This window comes from Apostichopus japonicus, chromosome 16 (assembly GCF_037975245.1).
Source record: "Apostichopus japonicus isolate 1M-3 chromosome 16, ASM3797524v1, whole genome shotgun sequence".
In the NCBI taxonomy this organism is placed as follows: domain Eukaryota; kingdom Metazoa; phylum Echinodermata; class Holothuroidea; order Aspidochirotida; family Stichopodidae; genus Apostichopus; species Apostichopus japonicus.
Genome location: NC_092576.1, coordinates 31158257 through 31175236, shown reverse-complemented (window position 1 = coordinate 31175236; position 16980 = coordinate 31158257). Strand labels below are relative to the sequence as shown.

The window sequence follows — 16980 nt, the reverse complement described above, 5'->3', positions numbered from 1 at the left end:
TTTGCAGAGGTCGTTACCAGAACATCTGGGCATAGGTATAGTCTTTATTGCAGGCATTTCTACCTACAGTGCATTTAAGTGAATCTGTAACTCTCGGCAGGAATATTTCAGTGTTGATATGTCATGGTCTAAGAAAAGACAAACATTGGCGTGCTACTAACGCTATTCTATTCTTCAGGATATTCAGCTTTAAAATATGCTAACTCTCTAGAATGCCCTTCTAACACTGAATTGGTAACGCCATAGGCTCATCAGTACAAGGCTTCAGTTGTAATGTTAATCCAGACATGTTCATGTCACATTATACTCCCTTTGGAAGATCTCAAAGCCATTTGTCCTGCACAATATTTGTAACTATGTTATTTAATGGTCATTTTCTAACAATAAAAAAGATAAATATAGCATGAAAACACAACCTGGACAACTAGCAATGTTTGGCTTAGAACATTTCAATATTTCATTTTGTGCCTAATTTCATCCTTTAAGAATATTAAAAGGCTGGAAGGTATTGAAGTTCTTATAGTACTTTCAAGGTCCTTAAGGATGCATATGTATGCGTGTATGTATGTATGTATTTTAGATCCTCCTGCAAGCAGGATTTCGCGAAGAAGCCTCAATGGCTTATCAAAGCCGCAAGCTGACCGAAGTCAGTCTCTTACATTCATATTTAACGTCCATGATTATGAATAGTTAATTGTCAACAACTCTGTAACTGGACGACATACATTAATCTTGGAGTGACTCGAACCAGGGACTGTATGATTGAGAGGTACCGGCGTTAACCACTGTTTTTAGTTCTGTCCAATTTAGTTCTGTCCAAGTCATATTTCCTAGGGTACCTTTGAATCAAAGTATGACATCTCTGTTGTTTAACCATTTCACTGTGTGTTAGTTATCACAGGTCTTATCAATTACAGGAACTTCTGTTTCATGAATGTTCAATGTGATGCTTTGCTGATTGATGAACAAACCACCGAAGTTCAATGCTCAATGCCATCTTTCCTTGTGACAGTGGTAACAGATACGTGTTCCTTCTTCAACAGTGAATTGTGGCTGCGATGCTAGAATAAAATTTTCAGCTTTAATAAACACTCCAAAAGGACAATCGAGTGTAAATTTGTAGCATTCTGTTTCTGTGTGTGTGTGCAAAGATTGAATTGAGGCTGTCACAACTTGAAGGACAGTTGAGTGCCATACATGGCAATTTTCTGTCAGTGGTGTTAGATTTTTCAAACAATCCTATGCAAATGGCATATTTTTTTCCCCCAATTCAAGAAGCTTTTAGTACATACACAATGTTGCTAGATCTCAACCATATTTCTGCCAACTTACCCCAAAAAACCTAGTCGTGTCAGTTGGTAGAAACAATACCTGATGGTATATTTAACAGAACTAATTCTACACGTAAAGACAACAGATATTATTTTCAGTTCTCCAAACTTCTCTATATTGCTGCTGATAGAGTAATTCGTTACTCTGGTAAGTCCATTTGATAGTCTCTGTGACCTGCACTGACCTTTCATCAATATTCATAACTACTATCCATAACTACTGTGATTCACATGAATGGAATTTTAAATTGTAAATTCCCCAAACTTTTACTAATGCTGAGTATTGTATAATTGTTCCATGGTAGCTTTCTTCAACTCTACTCACTTGTCGTAACTTTGAAGTTGAAACGTTAATTACTTTACTTACAGTAACAAGCTTACAGAAACAATCCAGTGCTTTTTTTCCATCAGCAACGAATTAGAGACTTTAAATTAAGAAAACTGATGCAAATATGTATCTGTGGACTGTACGAGTAAAGAGTTTAATACTGGAGTGGGAAGCTGCCTCTTCAATTTCTGGGAGGTGAAAGGGTAGGAAGTTTACACGTAATGGGTACCTGAATATAAAAGAGTTTATGTGCGGGAGGTGTGTGGGTGAGAAGCAACAAACAATTGGAAATAGCCTCCTTAAAACTACTCACCTGTTTTTAATCTGTTGGCTTTCAGGCTGACCTCTTGTTTCAGTCTAACACAGTTTAGATTTATCATTGTCTTTGACTTAATATACTGAATTAGATTAACGTTATCGCCAGGGTAGTCAACATAGCATATAACGGGTAAAGAAGCATATGAACAGAACCCTTGATAACATGTTTTATGAACTCTTTGACCTGTCCAAGACCTTTCTCCTAACCGCTGAGAGTACATTGCCTCCTTTCCCGTACACACTGCCCACCCAGGACCTCTTTGTCCACCTTTTATGACAACAACTTGGGGCTAGCCTACACAAACTTCAAATACTTATAGTAGGCGTAGTCTCACGTTGTCTTCTAGCCTACATGACAAACACTTAAGCGTAGTCTCATGTGGCTTCAAGCCTACACGACAAACACTTATACAGGTAGTAAGCTAGTCACACGTTGTCTTCTAGCCTACACCACAAACACCGGTAGTAAGCGTAGTCTCATGATGTCTTCTGGCCTACTCGACAAACACTTAAACGTAGTCTCATGTTGTCTTCTAGCCTACACGACAAACACATAGTAAGCGTAGTCTCACGTTGTCTTCTAGCCTACAGGACAAACACTTATAGAGAGCGTAGTCTCACGTTGTCTTCTAGCCTACACGACAAACACTTATAGTAAGCGTAATCTCACATTGTTTTCTAGCCTACACGACAAACACTTATAGTAAGCGTAATCTCGCGTTGTTTTCTAGCCTACACGAAAAACACTTAAGTGTAGTCTCACATTGTCTTCTAGCCTACAGGACAAACATTTACAGTAAGCGTAGTGTCACATTGTCTTCTAGCCTACACATACGACAAACACTTATAGTAAGCGTAGTCTCACGTTGTCTTTTCCTGTCTTTTGTCCTTCCTTCACATTGCCTCAAATACGGTATTTTGATTTTTTGTTTTCTTGGGAAATGATATTCGGTAAGTGGGTTCACTAAAGAGCTGACGGAGGTGGGCAAGTAGGTTAGATGTTTTAAACACTGGTGTTCATCCCAACCCCTCCCACAGTAAACCTTATTTCACTCGGCCCACCTCGATTATTAAGGAATGCCGACTTTCTTCCAAATACATGACATGTGTGATGCCGTACGTGCAACACGAAAGAAGAGTCAAAACCTATGGCTTTTTCTGCTTCAATATTTAGGGCCATTTCTGGTATTAAAGCCAGTAACGAATATAAACATCATACAAGAGGAATTCGTTAGTCCTGAGAACTGATAAGCTTTGTGTGTATTTTCTGGGATCGATGGTGGTGTCTAACACTTCTGTTACACCTCATTCAAAAGTAGGTCAGATTACCGGCATGAGACGTTTCTTTGTGCGCGAGTATTCACACGCTTTAAATACCTCCTTACATAATAAATATGTCTATGAAACGACTGAAAATATCTCATGAATAATAAACACATGTTTATTATTACGCATGTATCACACCTTCAAGGATTCATAAAATAAACACTTAAGAATTAAACAAGTAGTGGAGGTAACACTTAAGTTGTGGCACGTCTGCCTCAAAACAACCACAATTGAATTTTAGTAACCACTAAACGCAACCTTCCTATCCAGCTTGATTTACCCTCGACTGATAGGCCTACGAATACTTAATGACTAAAACTCATGACCACAAACTGTACGTTAACCTAATGTGAGGTAAGGCGTCTTGAGATAAACAACAGAAAAGTGCATGTAAATAACCTCGGAGATGTTCATAGAGGACAAACTATGACATCGTTACATAATTTAAGATATTCAGCATAATATTCAGTACAAGAATTATATACTGAATAAATAATCTCAACGGTGCATGGGCGCAGCCATTTTGAATACAATATATACGGTGGCATGTTTCGATTAGCGTCTATATCAATCCGCCGCAAGTGTTCTCCTTCAGGAAAAGTGCCAATTAGGAGCAGGAGAACAACTTTGTTTGCTAGAGTTATCAATAAGGATGTGCTTTTTTGTAGCTTGGGTGCTTGAGAACATGAATGAAAGCACATGTGGTTCACAAATTTGGTAAATTGAGGCAAGTCTAGACCAGTTTAGCCCTCCCAGGATCAGCGTACGAAGATTGTTTACGGCGACTGAGGAAAGAGGTTTGTTTACAAGTGACGAAAAGTTCCGGCTCTCGTAGCAAAAAACAAGCTTCATGGTCATGATACGGAAAATTGATGGTGCAATGAAAGGCCAATTTTTCAGCTATCCAGTGATGGGTAGTGTGGAGCTAGTGGAAACTTGTATCTAGACTATAGAGAAGACATTACTCTTGTGATTTAATGTGTAAGTCAATAGGGCTTTTAATGGGCGTATTTTACCCTAATGCACACAATTCTTACGGTACATGGGGGCCGCCATCTTAATGGATGGCGCTCTTTCACAAGAACTTAGCAAGTTAGCAATACATAGACAGTGTAAGGCATTTACAAACAGGCCCTCAATTAATATACTTAACACTAAAAAGAACTAGCAAACTTGCTATAAACGTTACATTTCAAGCACGTACTAAGGAATATGAGTGGTTTAGAAAACATTCAATTAAGTATAAATTAAACATAATGCATACAAACTCTTCGTAAGCGATCGTTTACGATTAGTCTACAAGCTTTTTACACAATACATATACAACAGAGAAAGTAACGTTGCAAATACTAGCCTAACGAATACATATTTGAACTACAATTTGGCTTTATTTCTTAGCTTAAAATGAAGTGTGCTGCAAGTCAAAACAATAATGACCACTGTTTTAGTAGTAATACTAAAGTCTTACAGATAAACAATAGAGTCCTTTGTGTGATGCTCGTAGCTACAGGTAAATTGTCGGGTCACAGGTCAGAAAAGTTGTTGGTCACGGGGAGAGTTCATGAGTATGGATTACACCACATTCCCTCTCACATGTAACATTTAATATAGCACAGTCTGAAAGGGAATACTAATATATGGTTGTTTCCTTTAATTTCTGGTTAATAAACATCTTAATCGCGAGACTCCAATCGCTTCTCGGCCTTTTGGCTAAGATCATGTGTAGTATCTGTTCTTTTCAGCTTAATATCTGAAACGCGACTCATCGAGTCGCTTGTATATTAAACTGATTTTTGCACATGGACTATGGAATAGGAGCTTGCTCCGTCCTGGTCACGGGTTGGCCCGGTTTTGCACTACCTCCGGGATTCGGCCCACTCCCTTCGGGGATATCATCAATAATAAAAAATAAAAAAAGTTAAAAGAGATACCTTACCTACCTGTTGATCTTCCCTCGCGGATTAAGCGAATTGGAATTTCCATTCATACAACCCATCGGAAATACTTTCCGGTGACGTCACAGGAAAAATTCTCTTTCTGTGACGTCACATAGTGTTTCCCGGCCAAGGATTTCTCGGCACAGTCAAAACATGCGGTTAAGATAGACCTTTTCCATTTTTCAGGCCTAACACTGGACCCGGGCGGAACAGTGATAATGCGGACAACGAAGTTTGTAGACACCTTCAAGTTATATAGAATGGCGTAACGAGGGTACATATGAGGTGATGTGATATTTAGACATCAGAGCAGTCATCGGCTTCCCATATCTGTCAGTTTCAGAACGAAGGTAAGTTGTAAGACAGCCTAACGCTGGGAATTGTCATTAGTTATCGTTATCGCTTCTCGGCCTTTTGGCTAAGATCATGTGTAGTATCTGTTCTTTTCAGCTTAATATCTGAAACGCGACTCATCGAGTCGCTTGTATATTAAACTGATTTTTGCACATGGACTATGGAATAGGAGCTTGCTCCGTCCTGGTCACGGGTTGGCCCGGTTTTGCACTACCTCCGGGATTCGGCCCACTCCCTTCGGGGATATCATCAATAATAAAAAATAAAAAAAGTTAAAAGAGATACCTTACCTACCTGTTGATCTTCCCTCGCGGATTAAGCGAATTGGAATTTCCATTCATACAACCCATCGGAAATACTTTCCGGTGACGTCACAGGAAAAATTCTCTTTCTGTGACGTCACATAGTGTTTCCCGGCCAAGGATTTCTCGGCACAGTCAAAACATGCGGTTAAGATAGACCTTTTCCATTTTTCAGGCCTAACACTGGACCCGGGCGGAACAGTGATAATGCGGACAACGAAGTTTGTAGACACCTTCAAGTTATATAGAATGGCGTAACGAGGGTACATATGAGGTGATGTGATATTTAGACATCAGAGCAGTCATCGGCTTCCCATATCTGTCAGTTTCAGAACGAAGGTAAGTTGTAAGACAGCCTAACGCTGGGAATTGTCATTAGTTATCGTTATCGCTTCTCGGCCTTTTGGCTAAGATCATGTGTAGTATCTGTTCTTTTCAGCTTAATATCTGAAACGCGACTCATCGAGTCGCTTGTATATTAAACTGATTTTTGCACATGGACTATGGAATAGGAGCTTGCTCCGTCCTGGTCACGGGTTGGCCCGGTTTTGCACTACCTCCGGGATTCGGCCCACTCCCTTCGGGGATATCATCAATAATAAAAAATAAAAAAAGTTAAAAGAGATACCTTACCTACCTGTTGATCTTCCCTCGCGGATTAAGCGAATTGGAATTTCCATTCATACAACCCATCGGAAATACTTTCCGGTGACGTCACAGGAAAAATTCTCTTTCTGTGACGTCACATAGTGTTTCCCGGCCAAGGATTTCTCGGCACAGTCAAAACATGCGGTTAAGATAGACCTTTTCCATTTTTCAGGCCTAACACTGGACCCGGGCGGAACAGTGATAATGCGGACAACGAAGTTTGTAGACACCTTCAAGTTATATAGAATGGCGTAACGAGGGTACATATGAGGTGATGTGATATTTAGACATCAGAGCAGTCATCGGCTTCCCATATCTGTCAGTTTCAGAACGAAGGTAAGTTGTAAGACAGCCTAACGCTGGGAATTGTCATTAGTTATCGTTATCGCTTCTCGGCCTTTTGGCTAAGATCATGTGTAGTATCTGTTCTTTTCTCGGTGTGAGCGGACGTGTTTTACAGCTCTCTCGTGATTTGTACTACGTTTCAGTGAGCGCGTGGGCTGTGCCTGCGGAATCCGTGGTGACTATAATTTTGTTTTGGTTTTTGAGTAATTCGGAAATACCCAGCCTTCGGGCTCGGGTACTTTAACATGGAAAGAAACTCGCTTCAACGAGTTTTGACTTTATCCCTGAAGTTTCAGAAGGATGTCACAGTTAGTGATGTTTTTCAACTTTTAAAGAAAAATGGAATTGAGACCAAAGATTTAGTGGCAGTTCAGTCTCTGCCTGGGCGTTTGTATGATGTCTCCTTTAAATCGGCAGACATTAAAAATAAATATGTGAAAATCTTAAGTGAGGAACCTGAAGTAGTGACAAACAATTACGTGGAGAACGTGAAAATTATTACCGTTCTTCACGTACCGTATGAACTGGACGACAACGTTGTTCGTTTTGTGCTAGGGAGGTACGGCAAAGTTGTTGGCGGAACATTCTTAACTTATAAGGATCAGTCTGGCGTCTTCAACGGAATACGTCAATACAAAGTTGTCCTTGAGAAAGACGTGCCGTCTTCTCTCAAACTAGCGGGCAGGCAGTGTTGGGTCAGGTATAGGGGTCAGCCGATCACCTGCCTGAAATGTGACGGGACAGGCCACTTGGCAGCCGCTTGCAATCAAGTGAAGTGTTTTAAGTGCTTCAAGCTGGGCCACGTAGCGAGCCAGTGTGTGGAGAAGGTGGTGTGCACGACGTGCGGCAAAGAGGGTCACGGCTACCGGAAGTGCCCCGTCTCTTTCGCGAACCGACTGATCAACCCCACATCGGAGTGGGTCAGCGGAGGAGCCAGGGTCCAGGGTAACGACGAGAAAGAAGGGGAAGACGTACCACCTACGACTGCAGAGGAAGGCACGGGGAGTGAAAAGGGGGAAGGGGCCGAGGTCGACGCCCCCAAACTCCCTGAGACAGCGGATAAGGATGATTTAAGCGAAGGGAAAGGAGACGTACCACAGACGAGTACTGAGGCAGACGAAGTGTTGTCCGAGCAGTCGGACGAAGGGGTGGGGCAGGAGAGGGCGGGCAACGCCAGATCCGCGAGCAAGGCCGAAGGCGAAACTGTGAATCCAGAAGAAACACAGATGGAATGGAGTCAAGGAGACTGGAGCGAGAGCGTTGGAGAAATGGGTCAGCGATTAGATTCTGACCCATCCGAGGGTATGTTTACGGGAATGGGGGAAGTAGATGGGGAGGGGGCGGGAAGGCAGCGGGACCGTAATAGTCTGAAAAGAGGCCGATCTTCACAACGGTCGCGCTCTCAGAGTAGACCCGCTAAGCGGGAAGGGGTAGTAGACTCGGCACGGGAGATTGTTCTCAGGTCAAAAATCTTCACCGAGACCGGGAACTGGATCACGTGTGGGAGGGACGGGTGCTCCGAAGAATTTAATTCTTCGGATTTGCATAATATTCACCAAGTAAGAGACCACCAGGTTACTTCCCTTGAACGTATTGATTGCCCCGTACGTGGTTGCACTGTACGGTGCAATGATCATCAGGAATGGGCTAACCACTTAGCCAACAGGCACCCCAATTATGTCCTGAGTCACAACACAGAGTTTTTCGACCTTTATTTTATTGATGAAACCTGTTAATGCCCCTTTTATTATCTCAATGTTTATTCTTTGCACATTAAATGTCAACGGTCTGCGTGACAAAGTGAAATGCCGTCAAGTGGCTCAATATTTAAAATTGTTTAACTATGATATCGTGTTTCTCCAAGAAACTCATTTTCGTAATGAGGAAGATTGTTTTCATTTTAACAAAGAGTGGAACGGGAACTTTGTTTTTTCCCCTTCCCCCTCCCCGCAGTCCGGTGGAGTCGGCATAGCCTTCTCCACCTCCTTCAAAGGTAAGATAGATCAGATCCGTAAGGATTTAGAAGGGCGATACATTTCAGCCCTGGTCAGTTTCCCCGACTCCACGTGCGTCAGGTTTTGTAATATTTATGCACCGAACAGCCCCAGGAAGCGAGTCTCATTTTTCAATAATTTGTATAATATGACACGTGGTAATCAATCAGTACTACTCGCTGGTGACTTTAACTCCATTGAGAAGAATGTCGATAGATCGGGTGTATCTACAAATTCCTCCTGCCACGTGGGTTGGCAGGAATTGAAAGCTTTTACCGCTTCTCGGAATCTTGGCGATGCCTGGCGAGATATTTACCCTCAGTCCCCTGGGCACACTTGGGGCCACCCGGGGAAGGAACAGAGTTCCCGCATTGACCGAATTTATTACCCCCGTAATATTATTTCAATTAAAAATGTTTCGAATGTGTCATTTTCTTTGTCCGACCATAACTTGGTCTCTATTCGTTTTGATATTGTTAATGCCCAACGTAAGGGTAAAGGTGTATGGAAATGTAATGTTTCTGTTCTGAACGATTCTGAATTCAAATCTGATTTCGTTCAATATTTTCATCTTTGGTCTACCCTTAAACCGGGGTATGATTCTATTATTGATTGGTGGGAGGATTTCAAAGACAGAGCAAAGCGACTTATCATCAAGCACGGGGTTCGCCTGGCTAACGAAAGGCGCGACCGAATTTCAACCCTGCAGAATAGTTGTATTAACGCCGACAAAACTGAGTTAGAATCTCTTTTAAAGAACGAACATCAGGGCGCTCTCATCCGTTCTAGGGTGAAACATTTAGAAGCCGGGGAAAGCCCCTCGTCTTTCTTCTTCAAAGAAGAAAGGCATCGCGCTGAAGGCAAGTCGATTTGCTCTGTCCGTACTACACAGGGCCACGTGACCCGTGATCAGAAAGAAATTATCAAAGCCTATCACGAGTTTTATTCATCACTTTACAACGTAGAATTTGACGCCGCTACCGGCGTGCAAGATCAACTATTAGATTGTATTGGTTCTGTGTTAGACGATGATTCAATCGACGCACTGGAGAGACCGATTGAACTCTCTGAACTTAAACAAGCATTATCGTTAATGGCATTCAATAAGACACCTGGGATTGATGGTTTGCCGTGCGAGTTTTACGCACAGTTCTTTGACCTCCTCGGCACAGATCTACTCTCGGTATTCCACGAAATTTTCAGTAAAGGCTCTCTCTCTCTGACACAGAAAACGGCTATTATCGTTCTTCTGCCGAAGAAAGGTGACCCCCACGACCCGGCCAACCGTAGACCAATAAGTCTCCTGAGTGTTGATTATAAGATCTTGTCAAAGATTATTCAAAACAGATTGACACGTTGTATGCCGCTATTAGCGAGTGAGAGCCAAACATGTTCTGTGCCGGGCCGGTCTATTCATCATAATTTATTGCTTTGTCGTGACATCATCGACTACGTGAAAGACAGTCAGACTCCCTGTGCGCTTATCTCCATAGATCAAGAGAAAGCCTTTGATAAAGTTAATTGGGACTTCCTTCACAGAATATTGTTGAAGTTTAAGCTGGGAGAAAACTTCCGGAAGTGGATTCGTATTTTGTACAACGGCATTACTAGCCGTATTTTAATTAACGGTCATCTTTCCGATGACGTAAGGATCAAGAGGGGTGTAAGACAAGGGTGTCCCTTGTCACCCTCGCTGTATGTGTTATTCATTGAGCCGCTAGCCAGGTTCATCAACCTTTCTAAGAATATTCGGGGATTCACCATTCCCGGGGCGGGTGGGAAAGTTGTTAAATTGTTACAGTACGCGGACGATACCACGTGTATCGGAACCAACGGAAGTGACATTCGTCAGTTCTTTCACGCTTTTGAACTTTTTCACAAAGCTACCGGTGCGACCATTAACATGAACAAAACAGCCGGTTTAAAGCTGGGGGGTTTTGTAGGGAGGAAACTACCAGGCAACATAGACTGGAAGGACACGGAGATTAAAATAACAGGTGTAGTGTTCGGCACAGTCAATGCAGTGACTAGCAACTGGTCACAGAAACTAGAAACGGCAAAGAATTGTTTAAACGCGTGGAAGAGCAGGCAATTGTCTCTTATCGGTAAAGTCTTAGTTTTAAACGTGGTAATTTATCCCTTGTTTTTCTTTGTCGCCCCAGTTTTTCCCATGTCGGACCAATTAATCCGTAAAATACAAGGGGCTGCATTCACATTCTTGTGGTCCGGTAAAACAGAATTGGTGTCGAGAAAAGTTGTTACCCTCAGTAAAACGGAGGGAGGGTTAGGGTTGGACCGTGTAGGGGAGAAGGCTTCTGCCCTACTAGTAAAGCCTATTCTGCCCGTATTGTCAGGGGATTTCTCTTTGCCCCACCTAATGTTCGTCAGGTACCTCATAGCTAAGCCTCTCCGGGCTTGTTTTCCCATCCTCTGGTCTAATTCGAAACCCAACTCAGATTCAGGGACTGTTACTTTAAACACGGCTTGTCACCACATTAAGGCAATCTTTCACAGAAACCGTGCTTTTGTGGATGAAGTTAAACAGCTGAAAGATATCGTGCGTCACCTTCGCCACGAAGTAGTTAGGCCGTCCGTAGAAAACCATGATCCCGACAGACCGTGGAAAGATATTTGGAAGAGGGCATTCAACCCCGTATTAGAGAACAAATTAACTGTGTTTGCATGGCGGCTTGTACATAAGGTTCTCTTTACCCGGGCTAAGTTACAGCTGTGGGGGATAGGAAACGGGCTCTGTCCGCACACTAATTGTAGAAAGAAAGAAACAATAGATCATGTTTTCTGGGAATGTTCTAGCACAATCGGTATTTTACATTGGACCTTTAGGTCATTCCAGCTGCTTTTCGGTAACAATGCGACGCTCAGGAAGGAAATATTTCTGTACGGTACACCGAGCCCCAGCGGAGACACAGCAGCCTTCGACAGGGCTTGGTTCATATTTACCGTTACAAAGTATTTTATGTGGAGGAGTAGATGTTTGTTGACCTTTGAAAATCGTAGGTTGAGTGATGATGACGTCATCAACATGATCAAAAGCGACGTAAACGAAAGAGTGAGGGCAGATTTTATACGTCTCCCCGAGGTGAAGTTTAACAAGGTCTGGGTCAAGGGCAGTTCCTTCGTGAGCGTCGTAAATAACCAGCCAGTAGTTTCATTACCGTAGTCTGAGTTAAGTCCTCTGGGATTGTCAGTGTGGGGGTATACAATATATCATATGTTATATTCTGTATTCAGTATCACTTGTCACTTGTTGTTACATGACGGACGTTTAATTTTAACATAAATACTCTATAATGACTTTGCGTTATACGTAAATGATTTTGTGATAAATATACCTTTGTAAATTGCATTGACATTGAATAAACTTGAAAGAAAAGTATCTGTTCTTTTCAGCTTAATATCTGAAACGCGACTCATCGAGTCGCTTGTATATTAAACTGATTTTTGCACATGGACTATGGAATAGGAGCTTGCTCCGTCCTGGTCACGGGTTGGCCCGGTTTTGCACTACCTCCGGGATTCGGCCCACTCCCTTCGGGGATATCATCAATAATAAAAAATAAAAAAAGTTAAAAGAGATACCTTACCTACCTGTTGATCTTCCCTCGCGGATTAAGCGAATTGGAATTTCCATTCATACAACCCATCGGAAATACTTTCCGGTGACGTCACAGGAAAAATTCTCTTTCTGTGACGTCACATAGTGTTTCCCGGCCAAGGATTTCTCGGCACAGTCAAAACATGCGGTTAAGATAGACCTTTTCCATTTTTCAGGCCTAACACTGGACCCGGGCGGAACAGTGATAATGCGGACAACGAAGTTTGTAGACACCTTCAAGTTATATAGAATGGCGTAACGAGGGTACATATGAGGTGATGTGATATTTAGACATCAGAGCAGTCATCGGCTTCCCATATCTGTCAGTTTCAGAACGAAGGTAAGTTGTAAGACAGCCTAACGCTGGGAATTGTCATTAGTTATCGTTATCGCTTCTCGGCCTTTTGGCTAAGATCATGTGTAGTATCTGTTCTTTTCAGCTTAATATCTGAAACGCGACTCATCGAGTCGCTTGTATATTAAACTGATTTTTGCACATGGACTATGGAATAGGAGCTTGCTCCGTCCTGGTCACGGGTTGGCCCGGTTTTGCACTACCTCCGGGATTCGGCCCACTCCCTTCGGGGATATCATCAATAATAAAAAATAAAAAAAGTTAAAAGAGATACCTTACCTACCTGTTGATCTTCCCTCGCGGATTAAGCGAATTGGAATTTCCATTCATACAACCCATCGGAAATACTTTCCGGTGACGTCACAGGAAAAATTCTCTTTCTGTGACGTCACATAGTGTTTCCCGGCCAAGGATTTCTCGGCACAGTCAAAACATGCGGTTAAGATAGACCTTTTCCATTTTTCAGGCCTAACACTGGACCCGGGCGGAACAGTGATAATGCGGACAACGAAGTTTGTAGACACCTTCAAGTTATATAGAATGGCGTAACGAGGGTACATATGAGGTGATGTGATATTTAGACATCAGAGCAGTCATCGGCTTCCCATATCTGTCAGTTTCAGAACGAAGGTAAGTTGTAAGACAGCCTAACGCTGGGAATTGTCATTAGTTATCGTTATCGCTTCTCGGCCTTTTGGCTAAGATCATGTGTAGTATCTGTTCTTTTCAGCTTAATATCTGAAACGCGACTCATCGAGTCGCTTGTATATTAAACTGATTTTTGCACATGGACTATGGAATAGGAGCTTGCTCCGTCCTGGTCACGGGTTGGCCCGGTTTTGCACTACCTCCGGGATTCGGCCCACTCCCTTCGGGGATATCATCAATAATAAAAAATAAAAAAAGTTAAAAGAGATACCTTACCTACCTGTTGATCTTCCCTCGCGGATTAAGCGAATTGGAATTTCCATTCATACAACCCATCGGAAATACTTTCCGGTGACGTCACAGGAAAAATTCTCTTTCTGTGACGTCACATAGTGTTTCCCGGCCAAGGATTTCTCGGCACAGTCAAAACATGCGGTTAAGATAGACCTTTTCCATTTTTCAGGCCTAACACTGGACCCGGGCGGAACAGTGATAATGCGGACAACGAAGTTTGTAGACACCTTCAAGTTATATAGAATGGCGTAACGAGGGTACATATGAGGTGATGTGATATTTAGACATCAGAGCAGTCATCGGCTTCCCATATCTGTCAGTTTCAGAACGAAGGTAAGTTGTAAGACAGCCTAACGCTGGGAATTGTCATTAGTTATCGTTATCGCTTCTCGGCCTTTTGGCTAAGATCATGTGTAGTATCTGTTCTTTTCAGCTTAATATCTGAAACGCGACTCATCGAGTCGCTTGTATATTAAACTGATTTTTGCACATGGACTATGGAATAGGAGCTTGCTCCGTCCTGGTCACGGGTTGGCCCGGTTTTGCACTACCTCCGGGATTCGGCCCACTCCCTTCGGGGATATCATCAATAATAAAAAATAAAAAAAGTTAAAAGAGATACCTTACCTACCTGTTGATCTTCCCTCGCGGATTAAGCGAATTGGAATTTCCATTCATACAACCCATCGGAAATACTTTCCGGTGACGTCACAGGAAAAATTCTCTTTCTGTGACGTCACATAGTGTTTCCCGGCCAAGGATTTCTCGGCACAGTCAAAACATGCGGTTAAGATAGACCTTTTCCATTTTTCAGGCCTAACACTGGACCCGGGCGGAACAGTGATAATGCGGACAACGAAGTTTGTAGACACCTTCAAGTTATATAGAATGGCGTAACGAGGGTACATATGAGGTGATGTGATATTTAGACATCAGAGCAGTCATCGGCTTCCCATATCTGTCAGTTTCAGAACGAAGGTAAGTTGTAAGACAGCCTAACGCTGGGAATTGTCATTAGTTATCGTTATCGCTTCTCGGCCTTTTGGCTAAGATCATGTGTAGTATCTGTTCTTTTCAGCTTAATATCTGAAACGCGACTCATCGAGTCGCTTGTATATTAAACTGATTTTTGCACATGGACTATGGAATAGGAGCTTGCTCCGTCCTGGTCACGGGTTGGCCCGGTTTTGCACTACCTCCGGGATTCGGCCCACTCCCTTCGGGGATATCATCAATAATAAAAAATAAAAAAAGTTAAAAGAGATACCTTACCTACCTGTTGATCTTCCCTCGCGGATTAAGCGAATTGGAATTTCCATTCATACAACCCATCGGAAATACTTTCCGGTGACGTCACAGGAAAAATTCTCTTTCTGTGACGTCACATAGTGTTTCCCGGCCAAGGATTTCTCGGCACAGTCAAAACATGCGGTTAAGATAGACCTTTTCCATTTTTCAGGCCTAACACTGGACCCGGGCGGAACAGTGATAATGCGGACAACGAAGTTTGTAGACACCTTCAAGTTATATAGAATGGCGTAACGAGGGTACATATGAGGTGATGTGATATTTAGACATCAGAGCAGTCATCGGCTTCCCATATCTGTCAGTTTCAGAACGAAGGTAAGTTGTAAGACAGCCTAACGCTGGGAATTGTCATTAGTTATCGTTATCGCTTCTCGGCCTTTTGGCTAAGATCATGTGTAGTATCTGTTCTTTTCAGCTTAATATCTGAAACGCGACTCATCGAGTCGCTTGTATATTAAACTGATTTTTGCACATGGACTATGGAATAGGAGCTTGCTCCGTCCTGGTCACGGGTTGGCCCGGTTTTGCACTACCTCCGGGATTCGGCCCACTCCCTTCGGGGATATCATCAATAATAAAAAATAAAAAAAGTTAAAAGAGATACCTTACCTACCTGTTGATCTTCCCTCGCGGATTAAGCGAATTGGAATTTCCATTCATACAACCCATCGGAAATACTTTCCGGTGACGTCACAGGAAAAATTCTCTTTCTGTGACGTCACATAGTGTTTCCCGGCCAAGGATTTCTCGGCACAGTCAAAACATGCGGTTAAGATAGACCTTTTCCATTTTTCAGGCCTAACACTGGACCCGGGCGGAACAGTGATAATGCGGACAACGAAGTTTGTAGACACCTTCAAGTTATATAGAATGGCGTAACGAGGGTACATATGAGGTGATGTGATATTTAGACATCAGAGCAGTCATCGGCTTCCCATATCTGTCAGTTTCAGAACGAAGGTAAGTTGTAAGACAGCCTAACGCTGGGAATTGTCATTAGTTATCGTTATCGCTTCTCGGCCTTTTGGCTAAGATCATGTGTAGTATCTGTTCTTTTCAGCTTAATATCTGAAACGCGACTCATCGAGTCGCTTGTATATTAAACTGATTTTTGCACATGGACTATGGAATAGGAGCTTGCTCCGTCCTGGTCACGGGTTGGCCCGGTTTTGCACTACCTCCGGGATTCGGCCCACTCCCTTCGGGGATATCATCAATAATAAAAAATAAAAAAAGTTAAAAGAGATACCTTACCTACCTGTTGATCTTCCCTCGCGGATTAAGCGAATTGGAATTTCCATTCATACAACCCATCGGAAATACTTTCCGGTGACGTCACAGGAAAAATTCTCTTTCTGTGACGTCACATAGTGTTTCCCGGCCAAGGATTTCTCGGCACAGTCAAAACATGCGGTTAAGATAGACCTTTTCCATTTTTCAGGCCTAACACTGGACCCGGGCGGAACAGTGATAATGCGGACAACGAAGTTTGTAGACACCTTCAAGTTATATAGAATGGCGTAACGAGGGTACATATGAGGTGATGTGATATTTAGACATCAGAGCAGTCATCGGCTTCCCATATCTGTCAGTTTCAGAACGAAGGTAAGTTGTAAGACAGCCTAACGCTGGGAATTGTCATTAGTTATCGTTATCGCTTCTCGGCCTTTTGGCTAAGATCATGTGTAGTATCTGTTCTTTTCAGCTTAATATCTGAAACGCGACTCATCGAGTCGCTTGTATATTAAACTGATTTTTGCACATGGACTATGGAATAGGAGCTTGCTCCGTCCTGGTCACGGGTTGGCCCGGTTTTGCACTACCTCCGGGATTCGGCCCACTCCCTTCGGGGATATCATCAATAATAAAAAATAAA

At 42.7% G+C, this 16980-nt stretch overlaps 11 non-coding genes and 1 pseudogene across 11 annotated transcripts; all 12 read left to right on the top strand.

Moving 5' to 3' along the window:
* Positions 1-4993: 4993 nt before the first annotated feature.
* On the top strand, positions 4994-5186 carry LOC139983848 (U2 spliceosomal RNA). The gene has a single exon (XR_011798847.1). It is a non-coding gene; the product is annotated as a U2 spliceosomal RNA (small nuclear RNA).
* A 452-nt stretch (positions 5187-5638) lies between these two features.
* LOC139983846 (U2 spliceosomal RNA) lies at positions 5639-5831 on the top strand. Its single transcript, XR_011798845.1, has one exon. It is a non-coding gene; the product is annotated as a U2 spliceosomal RNA (small nuclear RNA).
* A 452-nt stretch (positions 5832-6283) lies between these two features.
* On the top strand, positions 6284-6476 carry LOC139983845 (U2 spliceosomal RNA). The gene has a single exon (XR_011798844.1). It is a non-coding gene; the product is annotated as a U2 spliceosomal RNA (small nuclear RNA).
* Positions 6477-6928: 452 nt separating this feature from the next.
* Positions 6929-7116, top strand: LOC139983896 (U2 spliceosomal RNA). The gene has a single exon (XR_011798866.1). It is a non-coding gene; the product is annotated as a U2 spliceosomal RNA (small nuclear RNA).
* A 5116-nt stretch (positions 7117-12232) lies between these two features.
* LOC139983869 (U2 spliceosomal RNA) lies at positions 12233-12435 on the top strand (annotated as a pseudogene).
* Positions 12436-12887: 452 nt separating this feature from the next.
* LOC139983844 (U2 spliceosomal RNA) lies at positions 12888-13080 on the top strand. The gene has a single exon (XR_011798843.1). It is a non-coding gene; the product is annotated as a U2 spliceosomal RNA (small nuclear RNA).
* A 452-nt stretch (positions 13081-13532) lies between these two features.
* Positions 13533-13725, top strand: LOC139983843 (U2 spliceosomal RNA). Its single transcript, XR_011798842.1, has one exon. It is a non-coding gene; the product is annotated as a U2 spliceosomal RNA (small nuclear RNA).
* Positions 13726-14177: 452 nt separating this feature from the next.
* LOC139983842 (U2 spliceosomal RNA) lies at positions 14178-14370 on the top strand. The gene has a single exon (XR_011798841.1). It is a non-coding gene; the product is annotated as a U2 spliceosomal RNA (small nuclear RNA).
* A 452-nt stretch (positions 14371-14822) lies between these two features.
* Positions 14823-15015, top strand: LOC139983991 (U2 spliceosomal RNA). Its single transcript, XR_011798911.1, has one exon. It is a non-coding gene; the product is annotated as a U2 spliceosomal RNA (small nuclear RNA).
* A 452-nt stretch (positions 15016-15467) lies between these two features.
* On the top strand, positions 15468-15660 carry LOC139983989 (U2 spliceosomal RNA). The gene has a single exon (XR_011798910.1). It is a non-coding gene; the product is annotated as a U2 spliceosomal RNA (small nuclear RNA).
* Positions 15661-16112: 452 nt separating this feature from the next.
* LOC139983988 (U2 spliceosomal RNA) lies at positions 16113-16305 on the top strand. The gene has a single exon (XR_011798909.1). It is a non-coding gene; the product is annotated as a U2 spliceosomal RNA (small nuclear RNA).
* Positions 16306-16757: 452 nt separating this feature from the next.
* Positions 16758-16950, top strand: LOC139983987 (U2 spliceosomal RNA). Its single transcript, XR_011798908.1, has one exon. It is a non-coding gene; the product is annotated as a U2 spliceosomal RNA (small nuclear RNA).
* Positions 16951-16980: the final 30 nt, after the last annotated feature.